Source organism: Lonchura striata, chromosome 4 (assembly GCF_050655825.1).
Source record: "Lonchura striata isolate lonStrDom1 chromosome 4, ASM5065582v1, whole genome shotgun sequence".
Taxonomy (NCBI): Eukaryota; Metazoa; Chordata; class Aves; order Passeriformes; family Estrildidae; genus Lonchura; species Lonchura striata.
Window position 1 is genome coordinate 39,088,760 of NC_140706.1, and position 23,185 is coordinate 39,111,944.

Genomic DNA, 23,185 nt, shown 5'->3' on the forward strand with positions numbered 1-23,185 from the left:
AGTTATAAATGGATTCAGACCAGTACCATCCTCTCTGAGAGGTATTTGAATCCTGAATACAAATGTTTGTAGTTCTGTATTAACTGAAGTGTGAGATAAGTACAAAAAAAACCCAGTAAAATCATGGCCCGGAATAGAAAGATTTAATTTTTTATACAAGATCTTTTCTAGATAACCAGTTTTATTCTTTTCCAAATGAAGGATTAGCAGCTAGAGAATATTGCCTGAACTTGAAAGAGTACACAGATTGTTTCGTGGACTAGATAAAATCTTGATTATATTGCTATCTTACCCACATTATTCACCTATGCCTGTATCAGTGGCATGCATGATGTGAGAAAAAAAAATTCTCCACAGATTAGAACTGTGACCTGTTGCAGGGAATAGATTGCTTTCTGCATTTTTGAGATGTATTATTTTGGGGAAATTCTGTAACATTATTGACTGACGTTCTGTAGGACTACTGAGAAATGTATTGCAAGATCAAAGCAACTTAACTTTTATATTTTGATTGAAGCTTTTAATTCTTCAGAATAATTTGTCCTTTGATTGGGAGTTATGTTTTTCTTTCTGTCATGGGTTTCTTAGGCTTACTAGTAATGGTTGAAAAAAGTGTACAGAAAAACCCTCGTAAAGCTGCAGCGATTATTTACAACATAAAATCTTCAGCGGTTATTTACAAAGTCTTCAATTGTCCAAATGTGAACATAGCATATTATTTATTATTTCTGTTGCTCCTCTGAGTGATCAATGATCTTCCTTACTGACCACCATTCATCCATGATCCTCCACTTAATTTTTGCAAACTTCTAGATGATGAAAAGCAGATTTTAAACTTCCAGGATAAAACACAGCAGAGTCAAGGCTTCCCACTGCCATTACGGGGCAAAGGTGAGGTGGACAGCATGCCCATGGAGCTGCCCAGGCAGGGAGCAGATGCCAGAGGACATGGGGACCTTTGTGGGAATATCTGTGGAGAGGAGAGGCTGACTGGCATAGCTGGAGGGTGGTGAGAGACTGGGGGCATGTGGAGGAAGGCTGGAGGCCTGTGACCTGTGCAGCTCCTTGTCTGCCCACAGACCTGTGGCTGCAGGGTGGGTTTGGTGAAAGCCAAGGTGCAGGGGGGCAGGAAAGGCAGGTCCAGGTCAGAACCATGCACCAACACAAGGAGCCCTCACTTCTGGTTAAGGGGCTGGGACTTGGACCTGCAGGGGACCTATGGTCATGGACCTGACCATGTCATCCTCACATCCTCAGAGGTATTTTTCTGGCCAGGGGCTCAGACCCAGGATTCTGAACAGAGCTGCAAAGGTTTGTGGGCACCTCAGACTGTTCATTCTCCTCTGCGTCCATGTGGGCACCAGTGCCTGGGGAGAGCTCAAGCTTACCAGCAGTGACTGTAACATGTCTGGGGAGTGCAGAGAGGTTGTGGGGAATGTGTTTTATTCAGCCTGGAGGACACTTTGGAGAGAGGAGTAACACCTATTAGCAATTGCCTGGTACCCACAAGGAGGTCATCAAGATGGAGCCAAGCTCTTCACAGCTGGGCAAGTTGGGAGATGTGAGATAAGACTGTAAGTTGAAATTCAAGACTTGGATGCAATAGATAGAAAACCTATCCCCTCACGGTGAAAAGTCAAGCACTGCAATCAGCTGCCCACAGAGGTTGTGCAGTCTCTGCTCTGAGAAGTTTTCAAGACTTGAATGTGTAACGAAAACCCCAAGCAAAATTGTCTGACCATGTAGTTCAGAAGGGGAGCTTGCTGAGCAGAAGGTTGGACTAGAGAGGTCCTGAGGTTCCTTCCAACCTTGCAAGCCTAGGATTGAATCATGATCCTCTGTACTGTGTAGGAGTAAAAGCTAAAATAAAATCTTTGAAATGCAACAGGATAGAGATGGCATACCAAGTGCTGTTAGCTTAATCTGTCATGTGTTGTCATATCACAATGAGCCATAAGATGACTAAAGTAATCCAAAGGTACCTACAATTCCCCTCCCAAGGTGATAGATTTGAAGGAAAGTATGAAACCTGATTGGTTTTCTGCAAAGTGAAAAGCATCTTTAAAAAAACATAATCTATTCTAAATGCTTTAAAGAGATTTACTGTAATAAAGAGCTAAGCCTGCAAGCCTTTGTAGTTTCTGCAGGATCTAAGTTGCAGCCCTCCCCAGTGTAACAATGCTGGTTTAGCTAATATGGACCTTCTGTCACCAAAATTTCTGCTCAGCTATTAAGGATGTTTTCAGCTGAATGTTTTGCTCTGGCAGGAAAAAAGACATTTCTCACAAAGTAAGAGGTTTCTCCTAACTGTGTGAGCTAAGCATTACAAAGGTTAATATTTGGGCTCCTGTTAGGAAAAAAGCCCCACTCAATTTCATTGGTTGCACAGGAATAGTTTGCTTTTAGTGTTCCTGTTGAATAAACATTGCTCTGTCACCAGAGTTGCAAAGAGCAGACCCAGTACAACATCTGAAAGTTATCATAAATGTGCAGTATTGAAATTTTTTTTCTTGCATTAAATAAAAGTCAAGAAGATGAATTCACATTCTACATTAATGTTTAATTTTTCTTTTTTTGGGGAACTGTAATCCTGAGCAACCTAATAGAATCTGTGTGTCACAGTTTGGAGCTGTGAGGACCAGTTTAGGACCAAAGCATGGAATTTTGATGTATGGATGATTTAAGCTTACCTCTAGATAGACCAGAGTGCACATATCTGCCTAAATGATAAATTCAACAGCTGCAAAACAGCTGGCCAGTTACATTGTATACTCACAGCATGTCCACCTTCTTAATTAAATGAATAGGAGAGACTTTGGCATTTAAAAGATGTAAAGATCTTCTGTGCCTGTCCCTTATAGGCAACGGAAATTTAATTTTTGGACATTCTTGAATGAGTAAAGGGCTAATCCAAATATTACATGGTCTTGCATGTTTCTAGATGGTAGAACAAAACAAATGAAGTTGCCAGGAGCTATGCTAACATAGAACTTACCCCAGTGAGTTTTACTTTTTGTGATGGTAGATGGATGTATACATCACCTGCATATTATACCTTAGATAGAATAGAGAAATTACCCAGATAGGATTATACATACCACAGTCAGACTTATCTGTTTCTTCAGGAAATAGTTTTGATGATTCAGAGAATCAAAGAGCCCTATATAAGCATGCTGTAACCCATGCACTCAGTGGTTTAGTCCACAGTATTGGCTAAAAGAATTAGTGTATACACTAATTTTCTTTTATGTATGGGCAGAAGATAGTATAACAGTCATGGAAATTTTCAAAGCTACTTGTGTGAGGGAGGATGGATTGTGAGAGAATAGAGGTAGTGCTGAAGGCAATCTCACCCCTGAGGAGTTGCAGCTGTACTAATTACCAAAGAGTAGGAAGAGCCTTGCCTTTAACAGGGCACAGGTGTGTCCAATAAGGATGGTTTATAAAAGAGTGGGGTAGCTGGTCGAGAGGAGTGTAAGAGTCAGAGTCAGAGTCCTCTGCTGTTGTAAGGAGCTAGGGTCAGGTGTTCATGTTAGGGACAGGAAGGGTCAGTATGTGCTGCTGGGGAGAGAAAGGGTCAGGCACTTGTGATAGGGACGAGTAGGAGCCAGCCAGCTGTGAAGAAGGAAGAGAAAAGGAGACAGTGCTATGAGGAGCTGCCTGTGTGAACTCACAGAGAGAAGGTATGAAAGTCTTACAGTAGGATAATAAACTAACAGTGACAGTCAGTTCCCATCTACCATCGATTGGTGCCAAGCACAGTTGCCAACAATTGATGGCACGTATGGAGATAGATCCTGACACTTGTGCTCCAAATTTTATTCTTTTTCCACTGATTCCACTGTATGTATTTTAAACATACACAGTTTAAAACAGGAACTTGTAGTAATTTAGCTTCTTTTGATTTCTAAGTTTCTAGGGAGCACCTTACTTAGAAATTGAGACTGGATTTAACAAGAGCATGCCATACATTATGTAGGTATGATGGGTGTGTGAAATATGTAGGTTTTTCTTATTTCTTGGAATTCCAGTGGTCTCATGTAATTCTTTGATAATCTCAGAGCACCCACTCCCCTTTGACAAAACTACATAGATACAAAATACTACTAGTCAGTAGTTGTTTAGTGTAATCACCAGAAATACTAATGCTTCCTTCTTTCCTACGTACCTGTGACATGTTAGGAAGACCAGCTATTTTCGTGACTTGAAAGAGTAAACTGATTGGATCACTAATAAAATGTAAGGTGACCATAGACTCCACCTCTATGTTTCTCCTTCAGTTAGGCATGCATTCATTTTTCAGAGAGTGGTTAAGAAACTGTATGTACTTATTGATTTAAAAGACTTTATTTTAATATTTATACACATATGCTGACATGCTTATATAGTAGTATTAAGATAAACAGATAATTTGGCATTTGTTTTATGTTTTACTCAATTGAAGAAATTACTTGGAGAATTGCTTAAAACTTCTTTTGTTAGCTTCCACAGGACTTCAAGTACTGGGTTAAAAATATTTTCCTAATGCTGGGCATGTGGTAGACAATTTCAGACATAGCATGGCTGGTGACATATGCATGTACACATTCTATGGCAGATACAGTTATTAAGGCATAGGTGTGACTGCTTTTGCCAGTCCTTCACCTAGCAATCAGAAGATCTACTGGCAAAGGATTTTGCATCCAGCATGTAAATGCCAATGCTCCATGGATTACTGTGTGGCACTTAGGGTTTATGGCATTTTTACTGTGTGCTATGGGATGCAGCAGAGTAGTCAAGGAAATAGGACTACCCAGGAATTGGTCACCCACCATGGTATTTTTTTAACTCTACTTCACTTATTTATTTGTTTATTGTTAAATTTTCTCAAAAGTGAATCCCAGGGAAAGGCCTAATGCATTGCCAGCAGCTGGTTATGTTTTGGTTAAAATGAACTCAGGAATGCAGGATGCTGTTAAGCCACCCAAGTGGTTTATATAGTGAATGGCTCCACCTGTGGTAAAATGGTGTTTCTAATGGACAGTCCTATGCTTCTGAACAGTTGGAAAATCAGAATGTGATGCAGCTTGTGGCTAAAAGAGTACGTCACATTATGGGAATTCCTGCTGGAGTCCCTTGTCCATTTAGAGCAACAGCTGTGTCCTGTGACAGCTGGTGAGTGGGTCATGACTATGCTCTGAAACCTCAAAACCATATTAGACCTTAGTCAGTGGCCAACCTGCTCAGACAGTACAAGGCAAAAATGGTTGTCCTACAGCTGTGCCCTCTGCTGTGATGCATAGAAATAGGAATCTGAAAAGTGTGCAAGGATACAGGGATATAAAGCCTCCAATCTCCCCTAGGGTGTGTGATCAATTTTTCCTCTCGTCCCTGTCCTCTCTTTTAGTACTGACCAGAAAAGAATGTTTTTAAATTACTCTGTCAATCCTGGCAAATACTGGAGTTTGTCTGTTAATGTTGAAATTGACTGGGAAAGGGTTTAATGCTTACAATGTCATTAACACTAGATTATTTGAGAATATATAATCAGGAAAGATTTTTCCAAAAAAGTGTATTAACATTAGTAAACATAACGTGTTCTGATTAAAGCCAGTTTAGAACAACACTGAAGAAATACTTTCAAAGAACTCTGAAAACATTGGACATGCTGCTATGACACTGGAATGGGAAATTTAAGTATTTCAAATTCCTACATTTTGCTCATGAAACATCCTGAATACATGCAAATCTTGATACAGAGCTAAATGATTATTAACAACTTTAAGAAAATTGAAGGCCACTTTTAAAGTTTGTATTTGGAAAGCATTAGCAGTGGAGAACTTCGCATATTCTTGAGGCAGTATACGAGGTTTGTTCAGTAAATGTTGTAATTATTATGGGAGTGTGAGATTTCAATCACTAAAATTCCTCAACAATGTAGCTGAAAACTGGGAAGAGGAGAGTCATTCAGGGGGATAAGAATGCTGTAGGACATTTATAGAAGGTTATTGTTTGAAATAATTTCTGTTATGCTAAAAACATGGTACTTATCAACTCTTGCGCTCCTAATGCCCATAGTTTATGAAAACACTATATTAACTTTTAGTTAATGAAATATTTTAATTTCTTGTTTATTTATGATCCCTTTTAAGCCTTTATACGTTGTAAGGTTTGCTTTACTAGAGAGTTACATTGCTTCTTGATGACTCCATATGATAGAAAGAAACAAGGCTGAAGTCTCAATTTAACTGAAAAAATCCTGAAGTCTTTGCAAAAGAACTTGTCAGAAAGACATGTTCACATTTTTATCCTGCTACAAAATACAAACAGAAAATATCTGTGGGTGTTGAAATGGAAGATTCCTCAGTATTTACTTTTTAGTTAAAAGCAGATCAAGGACCTCAAAGGAAAAAAAATAACTGCCAGGATGCCTACACAGGGATTAGCAGAGTTAAGGTACTCTGAATAAACATTTCAAAAATAAATTTCCCATTTTTCATGTAAGTGTATTTATCATATTGTCCAGTTGGCTTTCTTTCCCTAATGAAGGAGTTTTGGAAGGACACTCTTATTTTGGTGTGGAACAAATTGTAAATCAACTCAGCTGAACTCAAGAAAACAGTTCTGTACTTTGCCTGTAACGCCTCACTGAAAAATACCCAGTGCCCGAGCTGCCCTTGTGCACCCTGGCTGCCTTTCAGTGCACCTTGACTCGGATGTTTCCAGCACTCTTCTTTTACCCTTCAGCCCCCAGCCAAGATGCTGGGAGTCCCCTGCCTCCGTGTTCCCTGTGCTGTTACTGGGAGAGCTGGGCTGCTGAAACTTGTTCTCTGGCTAGTGGCAGCAGTCTCGGGGCTCAGGCAGTGCCTCCCCAGAATGTTGTGCCATGCCCTGATGGCACGTGCCCGAATTTCAGTCTTTTGTAGCTGAAGCACTGACAGTACTCAATTCAACGACTGAACTTTATGAAATTTCTGGGAAACCAGACTTGGTGGGTCCTCTGGGCCTGATGAAATTTGAATGTGACTGGTCAGTGGGTTTAACAGGTTTGTGGATTTTTATGAAAAGCATTTCTGGGATGTTCCTAAACAAAGTGTTTGGGATCAAGAAAGATGTTTTTGCCAATGAATATGATTAGGGGATTGGAGCATCTCTCTTACAAGGACAGGCTGGGAAAGCTGGGCCTGTTCAGCCTCAAAAAGAGACAACTGAGAGGGGACCTCATCAATGTCCATCAGTGTCTGAAGGGGGGTGCCAAGAGGATGGAACAGGCTCTGCTTGGTGAGGCCAAGCAATAGGACAAGAGGCAGTGGGTAGAAATTGATGCACAGAAAGTTCCACCTGAACATAAGGTAGAACTTCTTTACTGTGTGGGTGGCTGAACACTGGAACAGATTGCCCAGAGAGGGTGTGGAGTCTCCCTTACTGGAGATGTTCAAGAACTGTCTGGACCCAATCCTGTGCCATGTGTTCTGGGATGACCCTGCTCGGGCAGGGAGACTGGACCAGATGACCCCCTGTGGTCCCTTCCAACCTGAACCATTCTGTGATTCCATGATCCTACCTCCTTTTTATGCTAACAATAAATGTGAAATGGTCACAGCTGAAGAACTAATGAAAGAGCAGGCATGGCTCTTCCCACACATGTGCACTGAGATTCAGTTTGTGGGGGAAGCTTGCCGTGTTGGGAGGACGAAAGAGGAAATAGTGTTTTCCAATGTGTAGGCTTGCAGAATCTGAAAAGCAACAGTTTATTGTAAGGGGCAATTCAATGGACCTTCTCTGGAGCAGTAGCCATGGCAACCCCTTTGCACTGGACCAGTAGCTCTAAAAAATGTGAGAGCTGAATGAATTTATACAGGACATCTGTGGGCATTTGCTAAATACATGAGGGTTTCATTTCATGTTTCAAAATTAAATTTCTAGTATTAGTATTTAAACACAGTCAATCATATAAATATGGGGACATTATGTATTTTTAATCTTATAAATCTAGATCTAACGCTCTTTTCTCAGCAATGTATATTCTGGTATTTGTTAAGTCAGACTCTGTTATTAATGGAATCGGCATTCAATCTGTCAAGCAATTGAAAAAGGAATCCAACTTGTAATTTTCTCAACCCACTTCTCTGTGTATGACTCCTTGTGAAACTGTCTCAGGATGTCACTTGCTGGCAGTCACCATTCAGTATTGTCCATGACTTCTGTAATGTAAAGCCCTTATTTGTCCTTATGATCCCCTGCCATGCAAAAGGAAAATTACATTACTGTTGATGCATGCAACCAACGTGCATAATATCTGCCTTATTCTTGATTACTAGAGCTGTCATTAAAAAAGGAGTCCTAAAGTGAATGAAGAGAAAGTAGTTTTATTTTTCCTGCTGTTGTAAATGTATTGTGAAAAAGGTACCAGAAATTTTCTGAATGTATTAGTTCAGATAATCCATTTCTCCAGCATTATATTTCTAGGGTTTTCTGTTTTGTGCAGGAGGTAATCGGCAAAAACAATTCTGTATTTTATTTAATACTGACAATTACCATTGAAGAAAAAAAAAATGAAGTCTATAGAAAACATCTCCATTTCACTCCAAAGACAATCCTTGAGGAAGGATTGTATTTTTGTGAGTAGCTTTTCATCTTTTATTCTCCTAAGGTCAAAGAATATTTAACACAGAACAATCTTTATCATCAAAAAGTAATTTAGATTTAGCAGGAATATTTAATTACTTTATTGCTTAAAAATAAAACCCCAAATCAAAGACAGTGACTCATGCCTAATCTGCCTGAAATTTTTGCTTGCTCCCTATTATGAGCTAGAGAACAACTGCTGTTTGAAATACTTAGTTTCTGTTTCATTTTTATTTTCCTAATACTCTTCAATGGTTTCTATGTTTTTTTTCCATTTCAAGAAATGGAAAACAATTGAAAACAATTAAAGGTGGAAATCCGTTAGTTGCAGGTAAAAAAATGGAACTTTCAGAATTCTTCATCTTGCATCTGAAGTAAATAAATATACAACGAAGTTTTTAGTTTCAGATAATTTTTCTATACTTATGCAATGTCTTATTTATGTTTTTATTGTAATTCCATGGAAATGTTTTACCTGCAGAAAGGTGCATTCCCCACTCAGGCATTCAAGTGATAGCTGCATGGAGTGCTGATTTGGAAATGTAAGATCTCAGTTGTCAGCAGAAATAAAAGGTCACCTTTTGTGAAGCAGGACTTTGAGGGCTAAAGATGTCTGGGTTATATATTAGGCTGTGTTTCCTTGTTTGTTAGAGCTTATGTAATGTGAAATCACTTGCTTTGGCTATTCCTTACATGCTCTGCGTGACAGTGACGTTGATAGTGAAACCTTCCAGGATATATAGGAGAGGAAAATGGGCAGGGAGGCATGCAGAAAGCTTCTGCTGATTGTGCTCCTTTACCAGTCAGCATCTGTTAAAAATAAATCAGCCCAAAAAAAAAACCAAACTTGAAATGGGATTCTAAGTCATAAACAAACTAATCTGTGTATGCTCATGTGCATACCAAGTAGGGACACCAAGTTCTCCTTGAATCTGAAAAACACCATGAATTGGCACACAAAGGAAGTTGACAACTAACTCTTTTAGCTGATAATTGTCTTACAATAGCATAGAAGACTCCCACATAGGAGTTACTGACAGATAATACAATGGAATTCCTATCCAAGTATTTTATGGACTAAGTACCAGCTTACCAGTGGGATAGCTCCATACCTCCTGAATTAGAAATTCAGCATAGAATTTTTATGCTATTAAAAAAGCATATGCATGCAGGGTCTGTGGCTTTGCATGTGATAAAAGTCAAATCCATCCTCCCCATGTCACACCTGCGTATCAGGGCCTGACAGGATTGACCTACAGGATCACCAACATGGCATGTTTTCATCATTTGCTTCAAATTTGGGACTGTAACAGCTCCTGTGACTACAGTAGCTATAATTATGCTGCTTTTATTTTGAGTTTTTGTTGCAGGGAGCTGCAATATACTTGAGTGTGTATTGTGGTAATGCAAGTCACATTTTCTTAGCATCAAAATTATTTACGGATTCCTTTCTGACATAACCTGGTTTTGGTTTTTATTGCATGTGAATGAGGCATTTTGATTTGATATAAAGCATGGTAATACATAGGAGAGGCTATGCTGAATAAACTGTTTTACACAGAGTTAAACCCCAGCAGGTTTAAAGCTTTTGTCACTTTGGTTTTGATAAAAAGTAATTATGTATGTCTTCCTTGATTTTTCTGTCATAATGAAGAACTTGGGTCTTGAATTTGCTAGCTGGACCCTTTAGTCAGACTGTGCCAAGGATTTTATTTACCACTGTGATTGAAAACTCTTTCTTTTCTGCCTTAGGGCTTCTATGCATAATTTTGACAACTTGCTCTTTATCAAACAAATTGTGTCAATCTTTAAAACTGCTGTTTTCCTTATTTACTTGCAAGGTTTGAATATCCAGCTCCAAGAGGAAAGGAAAAGCCACATGAAAGAAAAATGTCAAGGTAATTTAGAACCAAAGAGAGGAGGTTTATCTTTTTCAGGTCTTTACAAGATTTGCTCTGCACTCCTGTTTTGCTTCTCAGTTATAGCCCTTTGTGTTTCCTTTCTGCTGTATTGGTGCAATATTCCCAGTGCTCTACCTCATGTTCCACTTGCTTCCACCAAAGCAAGAGGAAATAATTATTGTGTTTCATGTGCATGTAATTTCAAATCTATCAGATAAGCTCCTTATTTAGTGGATTTTCTCACCAGTCTCCTTTCTCAGGACTCCTTGACTGCCTCATAACAAAGTTTCCAGTGAAGCTAAGAGTAATATTTTTGATCCGCAAAAAAAAAATCTTACTTGGTCTGGAACCCCATGCACAGTGGTACCGCCAGTTGTATAATTAATGTGTAACTGGCTGGATAGTCTGTGGGAATAACTGAGAAAAATAATTGTATAATGGTCCTTAAGTTGAGATCTTTGAGAAAACATTGATTTATGCACTGACCTTTAATGGATTTTATTGGAGAAATTCCTTTTGAAATAAGGATGTGTTCCTGAATCAGAGTAACTCCTGTTCTGAAACTGTTCAAGATATGGCAACCTGCAGCATTCATGATATGTTGAGTTATCTGTGAAAAAGATAGCTTGACTACCACAAGTATCCTCAGTCACAAATTAGCCATGGATTGTGTGAGTTAATTCGCTGTATATTTCAGAGCACAAGCATTGCATAGTAAATTAGCTTGTATGGAGACCTAATCTGTCACAGACTAACTGCTGCTTATCCCCAAACTCGTGTTTTAGGTATGCTCCTTATAAGTCCTTGACCTTCTAGTCCTACTTGAAAAGCAACTTAATGGGGAGGCATTTGTGGGAGGCCAAAATGCAGAAGTGTTCTTTGAGGAAGCAGTTGGGTGTTTTTATTATTGCATCTTTTTGGTAGTATTCCTGTCTTATGAAAGATCTGAAACAACATTGCATGGTGATTGGATTTGGTTTTGTAGCTAAGAATCTATTTCAAAAGATGTTTGGAATTTTAAACATAAATTTTAAAACATAAAGCTGAAATCAGTATAATGGAGAACTGACAGTTAAATGGTTATAACAACTTTTCTTTGTTTATTGGAGTAACTCTAGAAAGTATATAATGAATTTTATATACATCCAGAGCTAGTAACATCAAAGATCATGCTGTACATGAATGGTGATAGAGTCCTTGTCTTAAAAATGCATTAACAAAAGGAAGTAAGTGCAGAAGGCAGCTGTATAAGTAGTGCAACTCTTTTTCCCTTTGCCAGATAAAAATGCATTGAAACTTAAGACACTGACTCAAAGATAAATACTTGAAGATAGGGATACTGATAATGAAACTTTTTAAAGTCTGTATTTAAAATTGCCACTTTCCCTTAGGCATGTACCAGTCAAATTTTAAACCTATTGAGGAGTATATTATAGACCAATAAAAACCTGTAATTCTCTTTTATTTTTGCAGTTTGTCCCTAAAATTGAATTTTTATAAAGACTAAGTATATAATATCTATAATTCATAAAGACAAAAATTAGTATTATATGTATTATACCCAATAAAAACTAAACATTTTTCTGTTGAAGGAGAAGGGATAGGAAAGAAAAAGAAGGCATCAGTGGGACTAGTCACAGTCTTAGAAAAACTTATTTTAAGCTTAATTACCTTTAAAGTATCATAAATTTAGACCCCATATCTTGATGTTGACACCATGACATCTTTGTGTCATCAGTGTGATATCAGCTCTAGAATTTTCTGTATCCTGAGTCTGCTCATGCAGATATGTTCAGATATTTCCTTATTTCTCTGTGTGTCTCAGAGAGTGTGTGTGTGCACACTCATGAATGTCTCTGTTTTTCATACTGGTATCAGCTCTAAGAAAATTTTAATGGCTAATACCTGCTCTCCTGGAAAAGAAAACTTTTTTTTTCCACCTGGTTCAACTGAAAAATTCACATTAATATTGGATGAAATTCTGAATGTGTTTTTTTATTTTATTTTGCTCTTTTCAGAGTTGCTGTTTGGTACCCCCTTGCATTACCTAACTGTATGCACTGAATCTTCTTCTCATTGTTATTTATCACCGTTGATTAATTAGAAGGAATTCAAGGTTAGTCATTAGCAAACTAGCCATACTTTCTTGCTGATACAGTATGTAGTTTTCAACAGTGGGAGGAAAATTCCCTGACAGAATGGTCTGCTCTTTGAATGCAGCTCATAGAGAGGCAAGAGGGAGAGGGAGATTCTCTGAACAAAAGAAGCAAATCTGCTTTGACAGCTGCCAGTGTAGCAGGGTAGACCACACCACTTCAAAGCCGTGATGCTCTCTCCCATCAGCATCGCTATCGCTGCTGCTGGGCTTCCTCTGGCCACTCCGCAGGGACAGGATGAGTACCTGAATTCTCAAGGATTTTCTATTATTCTCACTTCCTCCTAGCTCAGGTGAAGACATGGTGCAGAACGCTTATCTGCAGTCCTCCCTCACTGACAGAGGCAGGTAAATTTGTAAGCCTGGTCTGTCAGCTAGTGATAAAGCCCGTTTCTGGGCAGGCAAATAAATGACAGGTCCAGGACACAAACACTAATAATGAAAACATTTTTAACCAATATAGCTGATGTCAATAATAATCTATATTCAGCTACCTAATAGAAAACATTATTTTTACTGTGAAATAATTTCTATTCTTCCCTTTTATGTCTTGTGTGAGGAGGAGAAATGTTTACTGGCAATTAATTCTTTGAGTGACTCTCCCAGTCTTCATGGCTGTGTAAGGTAAGAAACTACAACACGAGCTGCCAAAATTGTTCAGTGAGCCATGTCTACTGGCTCTTTAAGTCCTTGTAGTGAAGTTATCAAGGCAGAAGTGAAAAATTATCTAATGTCTTCTGAGGTGCAAACACTGCAATGGGTTGACGTTACGTCACTGTCATGCTTATGAAATATAAGAGAGACACAGAGCATTTGTCTCTTACATCAACTAATGCAGCTCTCTCAACATTGATGCAGGAAGCAGGTTGAAAAAGGAAAAAAAGAGAACTGTGACTGAATTTTAACTATCTGTGTGGCTGAGCTTATTCCTGATCTTCGTCAGGCCTGAGTATTTCCAGTATACTTTTTCAGTATTTTAAACACCATTGTGAGTGGGCTGGCTATCTCAGAAAACAGAGATTAGTATGAAGGGGCAAAAATAAGGGAGGGCAAGGCTCTGATTCAGTTTGTTATTACTAAGTATGCATATGTAAAAGTGGGGTAAGTTTAACTGGCATATTACTCAAACTGCAGAGGGCAAAAATGACACTCATTCCTTTAGTGGCAATAGCTAAGGAAATCCAAGGTGATCTGAATTATCTTCTGTGAGATATGCTAGTAAGTAGAATAAATATTCTAAAAAACATACAGCACTGCATGCAGTATAAACACACAGTCCTAGAACATTTTGTGTTGGAAGGGACCTTTAAAGGCCATTTCTAGTCCAATGTCCCTACAATGAGCAGGAACATCTTCAATTGGAACAGGTTGCTCAGAGCTCCAGCCAGCCTGACCTCGAAGCAAATATGAATAATGTGAATAGCTTGAAATTGTCAGTACCTGGTGTCTTTTTCACTGCTGTGAAAGGCTGCATAGTATGTCTCTTCTGCTTGGTGCTTGAGACCCTCACGCTATCAGAAATTCACATTTGTAAGTCTCCGTGTTTCAGCTAGCACTGGATCCACCCCTGGATGGAGCAGTATATCCTTGTTTTGCATGTGGGCTTTGGTATTTCTGCACCATGTTCCTCCCACCCTTTCAGTTTTAGTGTTAGTGGCAACACCTTCTGTCTCTGTACACACTAAATCAATAGATGTCTCTACAACCAAGAGGCTGACAGGGAAAATGTAACTACACTTGACAGAGCCTTCCTGTCTTCCACTGCTCAGAGGTGTTACTTGGATCATAGTTACTTTTTTGCTTGATGTTAATAATGACTTGGAAATAGACTGTCACGTGCAATTTATTATAAATAAAAATGTATTTTCCAGTGTTCAGTATTATCCATGTTTCCTAGATCATTAATATAGGAGAGAGTATTTGATAAGGAAAAAGAGTGGCTACCTGTAGAAATAAGGAATATCTAAGGCAAAGCTTTTTCTTAGCTTGATCTGAGGGGTACAGTGCTGCTTGTTTCTGTATAAAATGTTTATGTTTGTATTGTGGTTTAAGTGTGTTTTCAATTGGGTTTAATACATCACATTTGGTTCAGAGTTGTGCTGTATGTAATAGCAAAGTGACCTGCCTGTGCAGGAATACTGCCTGCTTATTGTAACACACCTGGCACTCTCCTGGGGCTTACAAAGTATTTTCTGTTTCTGGATTTATACTTTCAAGAAAGCTTTTTTTCTGAACTTTGCATGCATGGAATATGTAGAAAGAATATTTAACATTTGGTGTGTGATGTATTGTTAGTAGATGTCAGGATAATGTGATACAGATTACAATGGAAACTGAAAAGTTGGTGCTCCTTCTCCTTTTTTGCCTTGGGATTCAGGAGATGTAGGTAAGCTTGGTTTTTTGTTTTTTTTTTTTTTTTTTTTGGGCTTTTGTTTCTCTGTTTGTTTTCTATTTCATATATTATCTGTATGCCTGAGTGCTGCTTTTGAATCCAGGACTTGTTTTAATACCACCAAGATAAATGCAAGTGTTCGTGTTACCCTGGCAGAGCTTTCTGCTTAAGCTCTTTATCTGTGAAACAAAGATATTGAATAATGGCTCACCTTGTAGGCATTATAAGGACAAATTCTCTAGCCTTTGTGAGGTAGAGGTACTGGGATAAGGTTTTGGTTTTTAAGTATTTTTTATGTCATGTATAATGAAAAGTTGTCTTAAACTGTGCTCTTTGGGGAAGAAATTAGTGGTTAAAAGCACAGAGATAATCTTCATTTACATCACCCTTGCATTCAAATCCAAAGGAATCTGCAGCTACAAGTTGTAACATGGTTATTCATTGTGCTGTGAGCAAAACATAGACTTGGGACAAGGCATAAAAGATGAGCTGCCAGGGTGTGTGACTGAACAGGGGAACAGAGCTGGGGCAGGTCTGAATTGCCTCTGGTCAGCTGTAATCAGAAACAACTCAGTCCTTTCCTAAAGACAGTTATCTGTGCTAGCTCTTTCTTGGGACCAAAAAGGTACAATGGATTGTTTTAGCTTCAGCAAATATGCCATGCAAAGCTCCCCTCTGGAGACTACACTAAGTGTATTTTGAGACTATTTCCAGCTGTGTGTTTTGGTTGCTACTGACTGAATCACAAACCTCACCTACCAGTGCCTGAGGCAGGTTTATAATGGAAAGTGTTAAAATCTGGATTGTGCCCTACAGTGCAGACACAAGTAAACCCTCCCTTCACCCCATCACATGTGCAATTTCCATGAATATATATTTTTATCTTTCTAGACCATCTTGACATATGAAGAGAGAACACCAATCTCATCTCTGAAAATTGTATGCCAAAAGAAACAGCAATATACTCTTACCTCCTGTTCCTAGCCCTAGTTTGCCATGGGTATTTCAAAAGATCAAATTCATACAGAAACAAAATATAGATCTATTTTGTGAGGAAAAGAAAACATCATCCAATTTTCTTTCAAAGCAAAGGACAGCATGTGATTCAAGTCACAATTGCATTTTCTTACTTGTGCAGAGCTTTCGTTTTCACTATTTAGATTCCTTTCTATAGTAACAGAATGTTTCTGTTCATTAATCCAAATTCTAATTGTGACTGTACAATTAATCAGTAGCTGGAGATAAAAGTAATTGCATACTTCTGATTTTCCTAATTTGTTAGAGCACTTTTGGCAGTTACTGTTAGCTGAGAAAGAACTGTGTTCTCAGAAATTATTCACTGGGGTATATTCCAGTTATAAAGATGCAGTTCTGGGCCATCTAAAGGGTGTGCTCTAATGAAGTGAGGGAAGCATATAAAAGTTGCTGCTGAAAAATAAACTTACTGAACCAGAATTAATGTGGTGTTCAGAAGAAGGATTTTTTTAATGTCTAACTTCCAACATTAGTTTCCCATGGATCAGTGACTGTTTTCATGATACCACATGAAATAACATTAGCTATTTTTTGTTTATTTTTCCATAAAAGCAATCGTTTCACAGAAATACTGAAATTAATTTTATGAGGCATCCTATTTTTTTTAATTTGTAAACTTTACTGGAAAATATTGATATTAAAATTATATCAACCCAATTTTATTAATCTACTAAACTGTGGAGATCACCTCTCTTATTTGTGTAAAAAATTTTGTCAATCATTAGTAAGATTTTGCCTTGAATTTGATGATATATATTAGTGTATGTAACAAATAAGGAAAGGACTCTCCAGAGAAAGGATCTATGAACTTTCTTCTCCAAAGACTTCATAATGCTGACAAAATAGGTTTTTTGTTGTTTTTTTTTTTTATTTCCCCTGGATCCTCATTTGAAATAAATTTTTTCAGAGTTAGGATTACTTTTAGAGACAGATTTTAAGGAGTACAAGATTCTAGAGATCTTGCCTTTTAAGAATATGATGGCAAAACAACTTAAAAATTCCTGCAAAAGAAATTCTATACTTGTGTAAATAATTCTGACTGGTTGTTAACAAAAGGAGAACCATGATAAACTTGCATTTCTTTCACTTTGCCATCTATTTTCATAACTCGTTGCTAACTGCCTTCATATGGCAACATCTTCATTTTGTGGTGCAGGATGAAAATTATTTGCTACAATTAAGAAGCACCTTAAAACACTGTACAAACTTGCAGCTTCACATGTAACTCTGTGCATTAAAAGTTTAATCTTTGTCTCTTGCCCATGACTTCTGAAAAAATTATATTAATTCATGCCTAGTTTGCCATGCTGTTCAGTGGAGTGCAGGACATCTGATAAATCCTCTTTCTGTGTCCTGCATGGATATATTCTGAATAGATATTGCAGTAAGAGTAGTAGCCTTATTATTGCAATCCACACTGATTGCAGTAATGATTTCTGTACTTCCTTTTTCCGTAGAGCTGTCCACAATTTTCACAAGTTCTTGGGAAGTGCCTGAATATAGTGTAATATTCATGAAGTAAGGCAATTTTAGGTACTACATCTGTAGTACGACAGAGAAATTCTTTATTTGGAGAGCTAAAAATCTGGTGTTCATGTTAGGCAAGGAGATGTTTTCTCCAAAGAAGTTTGATTTCAGTCTCTATATCCTAAAACAACTCTCTGGGATTTTGAGGTGGTTCACAAAGTCTCATTCGACCTCTTGTTTAGGAAATAAATATCAATTCCAAAACAGTGCATAAAAACTTGTAAGGAAAAAACATGAGTGGGGTATTCCACAGATTGGAAAGCACTGAATGCAAACACAGAATCTGAAGGACTCTAAATTGGGTGATGTGAATCCTTTTATTCAAAAATGTGTAGCTTCTGCTATACTTTGTGGATCAGCATACCTTGCTGATCAGTATTATTTTGCCCTGAACCACCCCAAAAGAAACAAATTCTAAAACTAGAATGTTTTGAAATAATGCTCTAATGTGTAGACAAATGTTTTGCAGGCTGAAGCTCCTAGGTCTTGTGATATGAATACTTGAAAAAAATAAGATCCTTGTTATAGTATTCTTTCTTGTTTCAGATCCTAAACATTTCTAGAAAAATGATATTACATCTATCAAAATACTATGCTTTCATCTGTGCAAGTCCTTTATGCATTTGTTGCATTAAAAAAGGTATGGACAATGCAAAGCTATTTGAAGATACTTCATGTTAGTTAGGCTGACTTCACAGATTCTAATGCAATTGCTGAAGGTTTGTATTTGACAGAACTTTTGCTAATTCCTTGTGCTGTTTCTTTTTTGCCCCATGTGGCTATCAAATTCAGGTTTATTGAAAGCAGTTTTTTCTCCCCTACATTGACACTGAGTGAGTTTACAGGTTTTGTAACTTGACTTTTATAAAGACATTAACATCTGAACGTATTTATTACCAGAGTTGGCACTGGGAATTGTGGAAGCAAAACTTTGTGTATACATTTCTGTCTGACATATATTTTTACATAGATTTCCCTTCATTTTGGAGGGAAGAATATTCGTGTAAAGTCCCAAGCCCTGCTATTATCTTTTCCTTAAAATTCTTTAAAGTATTACTGAACAAACTTCAATTAGTCTATATGGATGAAAGACAAGTGACAGCTTCCAAAAAAAATCTAGGGTATATAATAATTATGCAGTGTATTTTATCCAGTAAAAATAAGGCTGTATATCTCAGTAAGTACTGTGACAGGGTTAATAAGATCAAGCCATTTCTTTATGGCACAAAGCAGGGCAAAAATCAAACAAATATTTACATTCTTTTGTTCTTCTTTTTCTACAAGACAAATACTATTTTTTTCATAAATAAGAACAAAAATGTTCTTTTTGGCAAATATCTGGCATCCTATATACACTTTTGAAAACAGCTTCCAGATTATCATATAACATAAAAGTCAAATTTATTTAAACTAGCAAAGCACCTTATCACAGTAAGAAAGAATGCTTGTAGGGAATATCAAAAACAAGACAATTTTCAAAACAATCTTTATGAAAAGTTCATACCAAGAGCATACTAAAACACACCTGGATTCCCTGGACCCGGTAGAATGGATTGAGACAACTGAAAGGGATCTAAAAAGGAATGAGATTTTTTTTTTTTTTTAGCTCTGATGTAATGGATGAGATAGAAACAAAGGAGGGAGAAGCAGTTTACAAGCCAGGAAGCATTCCTTCTGACAGGAGTCAGGCTGTCTGGGAGCCAGCATTCAGGCTTCTGTCTTAAATGCCCTGGTGTCTTGGGAATGCAAAACATGGCAAAACCTGGCATTTCCTCTGTTTTTCTGTTCTCGCAGATAAGACACTCTTCTGTGAGGAATCCCATCTCCTGTATATTTCCTGCTTGGGAGATGTGATCTGAATGTCTGTACAAAAAATAAGTACTGTAGATATCCACATGCACTGAATGCACAAGATAAACTGGAATAATTTTTTAAACTAATCTAAGATAATGTCTGGACATTTTTGTATCTGGTCTTCTAACAAAGGCTTTTAGGGTCTAATGCAATGGTTTTGATTCTGTTTGCATTTCTTTGTCACACTACACATGACAATCATTTAACTACATTTTTTTTCTTACACAGATGCAACATAGTTCAATCTTCATTTTCATGGTCTCATTTTTAAGGGATTATCTATCCCTGTGCTCATTCAGTTCTCTGAAGACCTGTGTGAGGTCATTACAAGTTTGCTTTCGTCTGTTGAATCGAGTCCTTCTCAACCCATATTTAGTAGGAAAATCACAGGCAGAGCTCAGAGCAAAAAACCATAGCAAGAACAAAGCCAGAAAGAAATTTCAGCAATTGAAGCTAGAGGTATACAACACAAAAACCCTCTAAAAATTGACAGTGAAACCTCACTTGGTTCTTCAGCCTGCTGAAAAGCAGGGTTATATTCCACCCGTCTTCAAGAAGAAATTAAAATATTTATTTATTTGAGTATTAATGGACATAGGGAACTGACAAAATACCTCTTTTTCTTAGAATCTGAAAATTCATACAGATTAGAGATCATGAAGTGAATTCCCTTAGTGTGTAGATTTATGGTAAGAAAAACACATAAATGATACCTTACATGGCTAGTTTTTTTTTTTTTTTTTTTACTGTATTTAATGTCTTTTACTTTTCATCGCTCTTTTAGGTTAATGTGCTTTAGAACAACCACAGTTAGACTGTTGGCATCTACACTCCAATTTCCATGTAGCATGGGTGAACAATTTTCATCTAGTGCTTATGTATTTTTTTTACTTGCCAAATGGTCCTACTTTCATTTTAGTTAGCTTTTTGGCAGACAGATTTGATCAGCTATGAACCTACCATCATTACTTGTGTCAGTAATGAAAGACTTGCCAGGACTTTAATACCACTGATTCCTGTATTTTAGAATTTATTGGATGGCAGCTATCCTAAAGGATGTTCCAGAATCTTGCAAGGGAATTATATTGGTTTATCCATCTTGGCTTAGTACAGATGGTGCTTACTATGTGGGAACTGGCAGATGCATGTGACAAGGCATAACTTGACTTGCCAAACAGTTTAGAGCTCTTTACTGGGTAGAGATACAGTATGTCTGTGTGTGCCACCCAGCCTAGAAACCAGATAATGCCCTTAGGAACATCAATCTATGACACAAGTGGGTTTCATTCAGATAAACCCATTGTTCACTTCAAAAACAATAGTGAATTTTTAGGATCAGTTTTCATTCCTGGCTCAAAATGGTATTACCAGAGACTTTGCAGTTGGATGGATTTATTATAAATGTTTCTGTAGTCAATTTTGTTGGTAATGAGGAGATAAACATCTCTCAGTGAGAATGACAAGAATTCCAGAATCTGATGTTATCAAGTTAGTTTCCAGATCCTTGGGTGTTCTTGGACTAGGAGTTTTCTCATATTATAAGCAATTTAACCTAGAAGTTCTTTCTGGCAAAGTGCTTACAAGTAGTTAATATGTAAATACACATCCTCCAGCATATATAACAACTTTGAATGCTAGTGGGCCAGAGAGTTCCATCCAGGGGTCCCTCCTTTGTGTGTTACTGCCTGGTAGTACTGCAAACTGCATTACTACAAAACAATTTTGGCTGCAATGAGCCAAAATCGCTGCAATTGCAACCACCTCATTATACAATATTTTTGTCTCAACTTCCATGAAGTTAATGCTACATATTGGATTTGGGCTAAGATATTAGCCTACATGGCTTGGGCAGAAGTGAGGGAAGGGTGTTATTAGCAGTGCTGCTACCAAGTACCACATTCTAGTGCTTGGAACTGCACTATTATTTTCACCAAAGCTATCTTGAAATACGTTCAACTTTGGCAGATGGAAGCTGATGCACTCTCAACTCTTCTGCATGTAGTCATTGTGGGAATTTCATCCTTAACCAAATATTTGTCAAAAACAATATGGCAAAAAAAAGAGGAATTCTAAGCAAACAATGGGTAAAAAAGTTCCTATGAATTTGGGAATGGGAGGCTGTTTTTTCTTTTTACTAGAAGATGTAAAATTTATAACCAAATGCATGTTTGATTTTGCATTTTAGCATCCATGCATAGTAGCTCTGCAATTTAATATTTCAGTCACAGAATATTAAATTTGAAATTGAAAATAAACACTCTTGGGTTATATGCAGGCTCCTATAAAACAAGCCATTTATGCAAATATACATGTTATTAATTCTTTAAGAGTGACCATAGGAGACAAGGTGTACCTTCCAACATTCCCTATTTCTTGAAATTTTTATACTGCTGAAGTAGAAAGCTTTTCCCTACTTATCAAAGGAATACAAAACTCAAATTTCTAAAGTCTTTCAAGAGAAGTAAACCACAGAAACAATAGTTATTTATGACATTTTTTTTATGTTATTACTTTAAAATTATGTTATACTCATGCAGGATTGACTTTTATTTTGAGATTGGATAGAACAGCTGCTGCAAGAAAGTTTCATTTGGTTTTGCATGTAGCACTTGGTTTTACCTGTAGCATTTTTAAAACCTTCTACACTAATAGTATGGAAACATAAAAGTTCTTGAAAACCAAAGTGATCACTTAACTTGTAAACATCTCTACTGTCAAAGTGTTTTGAATACCTCACTTGATGTAACAATTAAGCTCAAGATTGAGCTTAAGTTCTAGCCAATCATGGGTTCATGAGACATAAAGTACAAGGTACAAAAGTTTGCTTTTAGCGGATTTAACATATAGCTGAAGGTCAACAGCTGAAGGTCTGAAGTTATTGGAGGACAGAAATCTGTGTTTGTGGGTAGAAAGTCATAATAGTACTCTTCTTTTCTTGGGTGTATATTAATAATTTGTCTTTAAGTACCACTACTGTCGGTACTGCAAACTTTATGTCAACTTGCATAAAGAGAACCCATGGCAAAATTCCTAAGCAGCTTCTCTTCCACCAGCTGCAATTGCATTGGGTCAAAGAATTTTTTTCTCATAAAGATACATGGTGGTGGCTATGAAAACCTCTCAACTTTGTCAGACCATTGCATTTAACAGATGCAGCATCTGCCTTCCTTTACCTTGGATAAGAACTTTCAACAATTGAATTTTCTAGTTGTGTATGCCATGTATTGTTTCTTGGGTTTTTTTTTGGGAGGGGTACTTTAAGATAGTTTGTATTTCCCAAGACGGTCAGTACCATCAGAAAACCACCTGTCAGCATGGATCATAATTCTAGTGGAGTTTGTTATGTTGGTGGCTTTTTTTTTAAACTCTGATAAAATGTCAATAGTGATGCATATCCTGAGTAAGCTGGCTATATGAGTATATGCACCTATGCATCTATTTCTCTCAAGAATGTCTTGCAAGAAAAAGATTTTCTGTCATCTGTGGTTGCTCAGCAAAAGCGTCAGAGGTTTGTCCAAGGTTGGTTACAAATTACTCCAAAGTAAATGATATAAAGGTTGCAGAATCCAATCAGTAAATGTCAAAACCTAAGGACCAGTTTGAAATGAGATAAATAAAGTTAATTACCAACCTCATTAATTCAGGTGATTTTAGGAGGGTTGTCTCCATGGCAATGCAGTTTGTGAATAATTATTATGATTAATAGATTTGATG

General features: G+C 37.4%; 1 protein-coding gene across 1 annotated transcript in view; it reads left to right on the forward strand.

The window, feature by feature from the left end:
* Positions 1 to 3,498: 3,498 nt before the first annotated feature.
* MARCHF1 (membrane associated ring-CH-type finger 1) overlaps positions 3,499 to 23,185 on the forward strand; it is a 268,268-nt gene continuing 248,581 nt past the window's right edge. Inside the window, exon 1 of the mRNA XM_085578847.1 lies at positions 3,499 to 3,683. The gene's annotated coding sequence lies outside the window, so the exon portion shown is untranslated. The remainder of the gene's footprint in view (positions 3,684 to 23,185) is intronic.